The following is a 10,377-nucleotide window of genomic DNA, read 5'->3' on the forward strand; positions in this document are numbered from 1 at the left end:
AAAGTGCAAAGCAAAAGCAAGTTTACTTAAAAAGTTAAAAGAATGGCTACTCCACAGACAGAGCAGCCCTGAGGGCTGCTGGTTGCCCATTTTTATGGTTATTTCTTGATAATATGCTAAACAAGGGGTGGATTATTCATGTCTCCTCTTTTTAGACCATATAGAGTAATTTCCTGACATCGCCATGGCATTTGTAAACTGTCATGGAGCTAACGGGAGTGTAGCAGTGAGGATGACCAGAGGTCACTCTTGTGGCCATCTTGGTTTTGGCGGGTTTTGACCAACTTCTTTACTGCAACCTGTTTTATCAGGTCTTTATGACCTGTATCTTGTGCCAACCTCCTATCTCATCCTGTGACTTAGAATGCCTTAACCATCTGGGAATGCAGCCCAGTAGGTCTCAGCCTCATTTTACCCAGTGCCTATTTGAGGCGGAGTTGCTCTGGTTCAAACACCTCTGACAACTTTGCATGCTCATGTGTAAATTTCAAGGTGTTTTCCTTGAGGCGGATGTTCATCACATTATTATCACTGTCTTTCTGAACTCAGCCATGAAAGGCTGCGTCTGATTTCACCTGCTCTGTCCTCATAATGACACTGTGAGAAGAGGAGGTCGGAGTAATCCAGGAGGGGCAAAGGGCTCTGGCAAAGGCCCAGAGGTGGGGTGAGCAGGGCATGGCTGGAGGGGCTGGGGGGCACACAGGTGAAACGACCAGGACACTCTTAAGTGGTCAAACACTCTAGCAAAGCGAACCTTTACAGGCATCAGGATCACAGAGGAGTTTGAGAGAGAGATTGCTGAGCCCCACCCCCAAGGGCTTCTGATTCACGAGGTCTGTGGTGGGGCCTGAGAATTTGCATTTCTAATAAGTTCATAGGGGTTGCTGCGCTGCTGCTGCTGATCTGGGGACCACATCGTGAGAACCGCTGCTCTAGTGTGATAGATGCACTTTGGCCAGCATGCTAGTGACACGTGGATGGACAATTCTTTTATTTGTTTTAATGCATATTGGAAAAATGCAACTAGCACATCAAACTAGTTATATTTTTAAACAATAAGTAGATTTAAGAATATATTTACATATACATGTAGCTGTATGTAGTATGAAGACTGGCGAAGATGGTGATGGTGCTACGGGAACGATTGAGGTTTGGGCAGTGCTGACGCAGGAAAGGGCCAAGAATGGGATTCAGATAGGCTCCAGTCAAATTCCATTTCCACTGTGTGATGGCAGATCCAGCCTCTCAGCTTCCTTGTTTATAAAATGGCATTACTACGTTTCCATGAGTGTTTCTCAGGATGTGTGAGGATCAACTAACTAACAACTAACTAGCTCCTTGCCCTCCTTTCCATCCTTCCCTAGGAGGAGGGCACAATCCCTGCCCCTGGACTGTTCTCATTCTAGGCGACAGGCTCTGTCACCTTTAAATGCCAAGAAATTGGGAGGGGCTATTAGAATCCCAGGTCCCCACCCTTACGACAGAAACCACCCCTCCCTCTGGCTGAAGCCTGAGGATTCCGGAAGGGGAAGCAGGCTTGGACTGGGGAGCAGAGGGTCCCGCAACCGTCCCCCCGGATGGGCAGGCACAGACCCTGGGCCCCCAGCTCGCCTACCTCCCCGGGCTCAGGCTGCACAGTGCAGTCCTGTGGGGCAGCAGTGCCTTTTCTAATCTTCCTGTCTTAGGTTAATATCAAAGCTGCTTGGTGAATCCTGAGCCTGTGCCCATGTGAGGTGGGTGGAACTGGGTCTGGCCTAGAGAATCCATCCAGGACCAAATACACGTTCCTTTTTCAGGGGCAGTAGGCCCCGTCACAGGGCCTAGTCTTAATGGTAGTGGGGCAGCAGCCAAGAAAACAAATGACTTAACAAGGAAAATTAAAATATTCTTGGGATCGTCAGCATGGAGAAACCTCTCTGGAGGCGCCCTCCAGGAAGCTCATACTCCAAGCAACTGGTCTTGCTCCTGTCCAAAGGACTACTAATGGGAGGGGTGACAATGGGAGACAGGCAGCGTTTTAAGTGAACCCCTAAATCCATGTTTTTGGTGGAGCCGTCTAGATTCTAGTGGTGTTTCCATCCCAGCATTCATTCCACAGGGCTTTCTGCTCCCTGCCCTCCTCATTTTAATGATCTCAGACAGACATAAAAATGGCTGAGCTCAGCATAAGTGACTGAGACATGACCATTGCCTCAGGGTCCCTGTGGACCCCAGCTGGGTACCATGCCGCCCTAGGTTCTACTTTGACAGGATAAAGTGAACTCATATATTCAGTTGTTTTAAGTGAGCTAACGCTAGGCAGTGCCAGAGGACGAAGACATAAATCTTTCCTAGAGCTCAGAGTCACTGCCAAACACCTTGGATAAAACTTTCTGCTTGTTCAAGATGGTTTTTCCTCCCCTCTAAAAATGAGGAGGGGAAAAGTACTAAAAAATCTAAGGGGCTAGGGGGAGGGTGTTAGCAGATTCTGGGACTGACAAACTTGTCAACGCTTTGGCCTCATAAAAATTCTTTTTGTAAGAAAGGCAAACTTTTAAATTGATTTTTTCTTACTGCTCTTAGTGGGTGCCGAAGGTGTCACTGGTCACCTGGTCTGCCTGTGTGTTACCTCTGGCTGGGGAATGAAGGCTTTTCTTATATCTCCGCAGGCTGCATTTGCATCAGAGGTGGGACAGCTTGTTACATATCACCCTTGGCTGTGATCATAGCCTCCGATGCTTCTCAACTGGAGCAAACTCAAGCAGGCTGTTTGAAAACATTTTGAAAACCTCCCAGCCAGAAAGAAACCTTGTTCTAGCAGTGCAGAGCAGCTCAGGGAAGAGGCAATGAGTGGTGTGCCCCACATGGCCTCCATGTGGCTGAGAATGAACTGCTTTTTTCCCTTTCGCTGATTTTCTTTGCAGTTTTTATTCTTTGCAGACACTTTATAGCAACAGACATGTGAAAGAAAGTCACCCACACCCTTATCAGCCCTATAATTTGTCAAATGGCTTTGTGTTTCTAAGTTTCTTGCCTATACACATACCTTTTATTTTTATTTTTTTATTTTCTGAGACCGAGTCTCACTCTGTTGCCCAAGTTGGAGTGCAGTGGCGTGACCTTGGCTCACTGCAACATCTGCCTCCCGGGATCAAGCAATTCTTGTGCCTCGGCCTCCCAAGTAGATGGGACTACAGGTATGTGCCACCATGCCCAGCTAATTTTTGTATTTTAGTAGACAAGGGGTTTCACCATGTTGGCCAGGGTGGTCTCGAACTCCTGACCTCAGGTGATCCACCTGACTCAGCCTCCCAAAGTGTTGGGATTACAGGCATGAGCCACTGCGCCTGGCCTGTACACATACTTTTAAAGCATAACTGTGACCAGGATTCTAGCACCGCTAACTCCGCTGTCCCTTTTTTCAGCCAAGAATCCTCACTTCGATCCGTGTTCTAAAACTTTCCTCTCAAAGTGTGGTCAGGAAACTAGTAGCAGCACCACCCCAGACCTACTAAACCAGAAATCTGCAGGTTAATGAGATCCCCAGCAGATCATATTTATGTTAAAGTTTGAGATAGAGTGCTCTCAAACAGAGATCCCCAACCTTTCTGGCACCAGGGACTGGTTTTGTGGAAGACAATTTTTCCACGGACAGGGGTGTGGGGGGAGTGGCTTCGGGATGATTCATGTGCATTACATTTATTGTGCACTTTTAATTTCTATTATTACATTGTAATATATAATGAAATAATTATACAACTCATCATAATGTAGAATCAGTGGGAGCCCTGAGCTTGTTTTTTTGCAACTAGATGGTCCTATCTTGGGGTGATGGGAGACAGCGACAGACCATCAGCATTAGATTCTCATAAGGAGCACGCAACCTAGATCCCTCGCATGCACAGTTCACGATAGGGTTTTGTGCTCCTATGGGAATCGAATGGCGCTGCTGATCTGACAGGAGGCAGAGCTCAGGTGGTAATGTGAGTGATGGGGAATGGCTGTAAATACAGATGACGCTTCACTCGTTCACCTGCCACAAACCTCCTGCTGGGCAGCCCAGTACCAGTCAGTGACCTGGGGGTTGGGAACCCCTGCTGTAAAACACATTAGCTAAGACGAAACTCTACTATGAATTGGGGTTACACGATTTCCTCCTTCCCTCCCTCTTGCCATAGCTGTGGAACATCTGGGGGGTGCTAGGCACTGGGTTGGGTGCTGGGCCTGACAGACAGCCAGGTCCATTACAAATGGTCTCTACCTTCAAGCCATGTAGGCCCGTCAGAGGCTGAAGCATGATAGCTCTGTGGTGTCAGGGAGGAATAGGATTGTAGAGCTGGAAGAGTCCTGGGGAGGTGGGGCCCGGGCAGGTGATATGGCTTTGTCCACAGCCACAGAGCAGCTTCATGGGCAGGCAGGACTCGAGCCCAAGCTTCCTCCCCTCATGTGCACTCACTCTGCCAGCAGAATTTGGACCCCCGGCAGACAAGTTGGCATAAGGGGATGCACAGAAATGGAATGCCCAAGCTTGCTGCCAGGTCCTCCTCCATCAGGCACGCCCCTGGAGACCACCTCAGCGCCAACCCTCCCTGCCTCTCCCCTCGGCTGGCACAGCCTCTTGCTCAGGTGTCTAAGGGGCTTTGCTCCTAGCATATCTCCTGACCTTTTTGAGACAAGAAAGATCTAGCATTTGATTCAAAACTGTAAAGAAATCTATTCTCCACAAAGTAATGTATGGACTGAATACATTACTTCTGCCAAATGGATGCCATCAAATAAAATATCAGAGGAACTTTTGGAAATTGGTTAAATGGATCTAAAACTAATCTTGAGGAATAAACTGGTAATGACATTTTTTCAAATACGAGAGATTATGAAAATAGCCAAGAGGGGGGAACAAGTCCTTAAAATAAAACACATTGTATAACAATAATATATAAAACTGCGGTGTTGGCCCAAGAATAAACTGGAATTAAGTAGATACCCAGAATCTTGTTTTATGTGTCGAGGTATATAGAAATTTAATATGATAAGGAAGATATAAGAATAGGAAATAGAGGTTTCTCAGTGTACACCTCACACCAGAACAAATTACAGATGGACTAAAGCTGAGTATCTTTTTAAAGATAAAAATCACAATAACTAAAAATAAAATTAAACATGTTTTCTAGAGCAGTGCTAATATTCTAGAACCAGTAGACAATCAATTATTGATATATTTCATTACAAACAATTAAATAATTTTGTGTGAAACAACTATAACACATTTTAAAATGCAGTCAGACTGAGACAGACAATATGTTGTCAGTAAAATAGAAGGTTCGTGTCTTTATTTGGATAAATAAATTCACACATGTATTTCACACAACTTGACAAGGACAACACTAACATCCCACAAGATAAATGGGCAAAGAACACTACAGATGCTTTTCAAATGATGAACACTTTAAAAAATATAATCTTGGCCGGGCGCGGCGGCTCACGCTTATAATCCCAGCACTTTGGGAGGCCGAGGCGGGCGGATCACGGGGTCAGGAGATCGAGACCACGGTGAAACCCCATCTCTACTAAAAATACAAAAAATTAGCCGGGGGTGGCAGCGGGCACCTGTAGTCCCAGCTACTCAGAGAGGCTGAGGCAGGAGAACGGCGTGAATCCGGGAGGCGGAGCTTGCAGTGAGCCGATATCGCGCCACTGCACTCCAGCCTGGGTGACAGAGTGAGACTCCGTCTCAAAAAAAAAAAAAAAAAAAAATATATATATATACATATATATTCTTTGTATTATATATAAATATATAGATATATTCTTTGTGCTAAGAGAAACATAAACCAAAAAAGTTACCAAGCAATTTTAAAATGAAAATATCCCTTGCTGGTAAGCCGAGGTGAATTTGGTGTGCAACTATATATTGATATAGCCAGTCTATTGAATGCAATGTAGCTCTAACAAAATCTGTTAAATGCTGTTAAAATGCTTCTAGTTTTTGACCTGGTACTCGCACTTAACGTCTCTAATCTTAAGAAATAATTTGGAATATTGGGCGAGAAGATATTTGCTGCAGCATGATTTATAATTAAAGCTTTGGAAAAATGGACATCCCATAAATGTTCAACAAAGTCAGCTATATGCATATTCACTAGATAGGACAATCTGGTCAATTATTATTTTGAAAATATAATCCCAAAGACTGTGTGGCAACATGAAAAGAAAAACACTTGAATGTTTCAAATAAAAAGATATAATACTATAATTAACCACAGATGTTTATATTAAGAACAGGACTGTATCAAGCTGATAATTTTTATGATAAAGTCATTGGATTGTTGATATTTTGCTCTACTTTGCCGTTTCATTGTTTTTATAATATGAACATTAAATTAAAAATAATCCACATTCAGCATAAGCTTGGTATAAAGAGATGGTCACATGGGGAAGGAACCAATGCATCTGAACGCTAAGACAGGGTGCAATTAGAAGTTAATCACCCCATTTTCATTTGTGGAAAACAATCTTCTTTTGTGCAAAGCTTCTCAGACTCATGTTCCTCTACCTGTGTAGCTATTCTGTGTAGGGTCATGGAAACATGGTATCTTAGAATGGACAGAGGCTCTGAGATCATTTTATTCTAAACTCCTGGTAATTCAAGAACCAGAACTACAGCATCTATTACAAGTAACTATTCATCTTCTGATTTATTGAATGCTCTCATGAATGGGGAGTTCACCACCTCACAAAGCTGCCTGCTCAGTCTGTGCCTTCTAAATCATGCCTGAGGCCATTATACATGACTATACCTCCGAATATAACAGAAAGCAGAGATTTCAAGCCATGATCACACACTAAGGAACTGGAGTGAGGCAGTACCATTCTTTCTAGCAATAGAAAAATATTAAGCTCAAAATAGGAGACCATCCTCATTTATGAAAATTATATTCTAGAAACTAGAATAGAGAAACCCATGGTTATTCTACTGAATAGAAATAATTATGGGCAAAGGTTAATTCCCAAAGAAAAATGCTGCAGATAGTTGCTATGCTTCTCTAGAGACTTACGAAAACTTTCAGTTCTTCTGAATACAAGAGGGAGAGAGCCCCTCTTCAGAGCTCATCTTTACTGTATCAGAGCCTCTGGCTGTTTCTAACCTCAGCAGAAGTGGAAGGCTGATAAACTGGTAAAGGAGGGCCAGGCAGTTCCAGACATGGGCCCGTGGGCCCTGCCGTGGGTTTGCCAAACGCAGTGGGACATCTCTCAGCCAAGAATCATCCCAGTTCAGGTGTGTTTTCTGTATTTCACTAGAAGAATCTTAAAGTTTAATGTTTAAAGGGGGATGGAAAATCCACATTAAAAATGAAGAATGGTGCTTCAGCCCCACCCACATTTAAAACTGATAGTTTGCAAAGCAGTAAGAGAAACCAGCCAATGGCCCAAACAGCATCTCTCCAGGCAGACACCAGGCAACACAGTGAGGGGCAGTGAAGGAGGGTGCGGGAAGTCCAGGCCCATCCTTCTGAGGGACTCAGGTGGCACAGGAGGGTGGCAAGGGATAAGGCAGAACCCCGAGGGTGAAAACATCAACCTGGGGATGTGAGCAGCAGAACCGGAAGAGGAGTCAGCAGACAGAAATGAGAAGGGGAGGCTGGATGCCACGGCTGACGCCTGTAATCCCAGCACTTTGGGAAGCCAAGGCATGTGGATGACCTGAGGTCAGGAGTTTGAGACCATCCTGACCAATATGGTGAAACCCCATCTCTACTAAAATAACATACAAAAATAAGCCAGGCGTGGTGGCATGTGCCTGTAGCCCCAGCTACTCGGGAGGCTGAGACAGGAGAATTGCTTGAACCAGGGAGGCAGAGGTTGCAGTGAGTCGAGATCATGCCACTGCACTCCAGCCTGGGCAACGCAGTGAGACTCCATCTCAAAAAAAAAAAAAAAAAAAAGAAGGGGAAATGTCAAATTCTCTCAGCCACGGATTAGCAAAAGTATAGAAAATGTTGGGGTTGAGTGCCTCTTGGATTCTTTCTAGGGCAAAAAGTTGGTATTCCCTGTAGCATAGAACAAGACTGTGATGATTTCATCGTCTGTGGGTTAATATGATATGAGGGTCTTGGATATACATCATTATTCCCCAGAAGTAATGGAAAGTTGAAGTGAGAGGGTTAGGATTGAAGAGGATCTGACCTTTCTGTTACTCTCTTGGGAAAAGCAGTTATGTGCCAGATGGCTGGGCTCCTGAAGACCCTCCTGCAAAGCTGAGCATGATGGGCTGTCTGTACAATGTGGGTGAGAACATAGTAACGCCCCCCGCTTCAGAGAGCAAAGTGCAGGCCCATCCCAACAGCTGGACTGTCTCTGCATGGGTTCTCTTTCTAATCTAGGTCCTGACTTGAATCAAAAGGAAGGAGACTGAGCCTCTCAGAGGACCAGGAACCAAGCCAAGGCTTGACAAAACCAGCCTCTCTCTCTCTGGTGTCTGGAAAGGTACTGCTCACCACCCACCACCCCCATCACTCCTCTAAGATTTTCCACTGTTGGTCATATGTGCAGACACTGCCAGCAGCTTTCATGGTGACCAAGCTTTGCTGAGGAGGATCAACACTTTCTCATGACCAAAAGCAATAATGTCTCTTGAGAAGCAGCTGTCACACATCCTACCAGACTATGACCAACTTATTTGCCTTTCCTATTATTAATGGTTGCCTTAGATCCAGCACCTAACATCATAGCAGCCGTGTTCCAGGTGAGGTGTTCACTCACCCACTGGAAATCACAGTCCTGCTCTACGTAATCATGAATTTCAATATGCTAACAGTATTAAGCTGGCCAAGATAAACTTAATAGATTTGGTTTAGTATTTGGTGCCAAGAAACATACAGCTGATTAACCCAGCTTACAGTTGCACTGAGATCACCTGGTGTTTCCTTGCCTCTCTATCTACTTTGTCCTCAGGCAGGCATTGAGAGAGATGACCTTGGCCAGGCCATGCAGGAAGACAGGAAAATTGCTTACAGCTCTGACAAGGAGCTGCACCCTGCAAAAAATAGCCTTTGGATTGTTGACTCACCAAACCAGCCAGTTTGTGTTAATGCAGCTGTGATACAGGATGGCTCTGCTGCCTCCTAGGTGGCGAGACAAAGGGACGTGAGGAGGGGGCAAAGGGGAACGCGGAAAAATACCTGGTGCATGCAGACCCGCAGGAACAGCTGCCAAACAAAAATTACTGAGGACATTTGTGAGGGTAACTGGCGGAGATCTTACCAGAGATTTGAACTGGAAAGGGAAGTGGTAAGGTTTTATTTAGGACACCCCAAGGCTGAGCTGAGCACGGTGAAAAGTCCAACTCGATTCTCGAATAGTAAGAGAACAAAGTGTCTGGAAACACTTCCCATGCTCATTCATCCTGTGCCATATAATGGGGGTTCAAAACTAGGATGGAAAACCTAAAAAAAAAAAATTATTAGTGAATAAGGAAGTGGCAAAAGAAAAAAAATTAACTCAACAAAGACAAAAGTTCCTTGGGCACCTAGAATGCACTGGGCACTGTGTTAGGGGTATTGAGTAGACAAGAGTGATCACCAGCTTCCAGTCCAGAGAGGAGGGCAGATGTAGGACAAGGAGAACCAGGATGGACACCGAGCAGCGGGAGTTCCGCGTCTTACAAGTTCTGTCCCCAAGGGCCTCTCTGCCTGAGGGTCTCCCCAGGGATGGCCGTCTTCATTACCACTGCTCTACCTGCGCCTGCGGCTCCCTTATGGAAGTGGGTATTTCTGGGCCCTGCCCTCGGAGAGTCTGGTTTCATCTGCATGGGGAAGGAAATCTGTATTTTTTTCCCCGGGCTCTCCAGGTAATTATGATGAGCTGGGTCTGGAACACTTCCTCTCATAGACTCAGGTTAGAAAGTTGCTGGGTGGCACAAAGTCCATGCTGAGAAGGCACAGTTGAATACATCCTGCTCTCCTGTAGGAGATCCTGAGTGTCCTCTCCTCTGGGAGCCGGCCTAGATGGTGTTAGGGTCCCTCCTCTGTGCTACACTAGTGACCTGGGCCCGCTTGCTTTAGCACAGTCTGTTATCATGCTGGCTTATTCTAGGTCTCTGTCATTAGGCTCTGAATTCCAACATGGCTGTTGTATCTCACTCACCTCCTTTTCCCTGGTGTTTAGCATAAAGGGTATACAATAAATATCTGTTGCTAAATGAGGCAGCGTGGTTTTTTTTTGAGATAGAGTCTCACTCTGTTGCCCAGGCTGGAGTGCAGTGGCACGATCTCGGCTCACTGCAATTTTGGCCTCCCGGGTTCAAGTGGTTCTCCTGCCTCAGCCTCCTGAGTAGCTGGGATTACAGGTGTGCACACCACCACGCCCAGCTAATTTTTGTATTTTTAGTAGAGAAGGGGT

Source organism: Nomascus leucogenys, chromosome 15 (assembly GCF_006542625.1).
Source record: "Nomascus leucogenys isolate Asia chromosome 15, Asia_NLE_v1, whole genome shotgun sequence".
NCBI classification, from domain to species: domain Eukaryota; kingdom Metazoa; phylum Chordata; class Mammalia; order Primates; family Hylobatidae; genus Nomascus; species Nomascus leucogenys.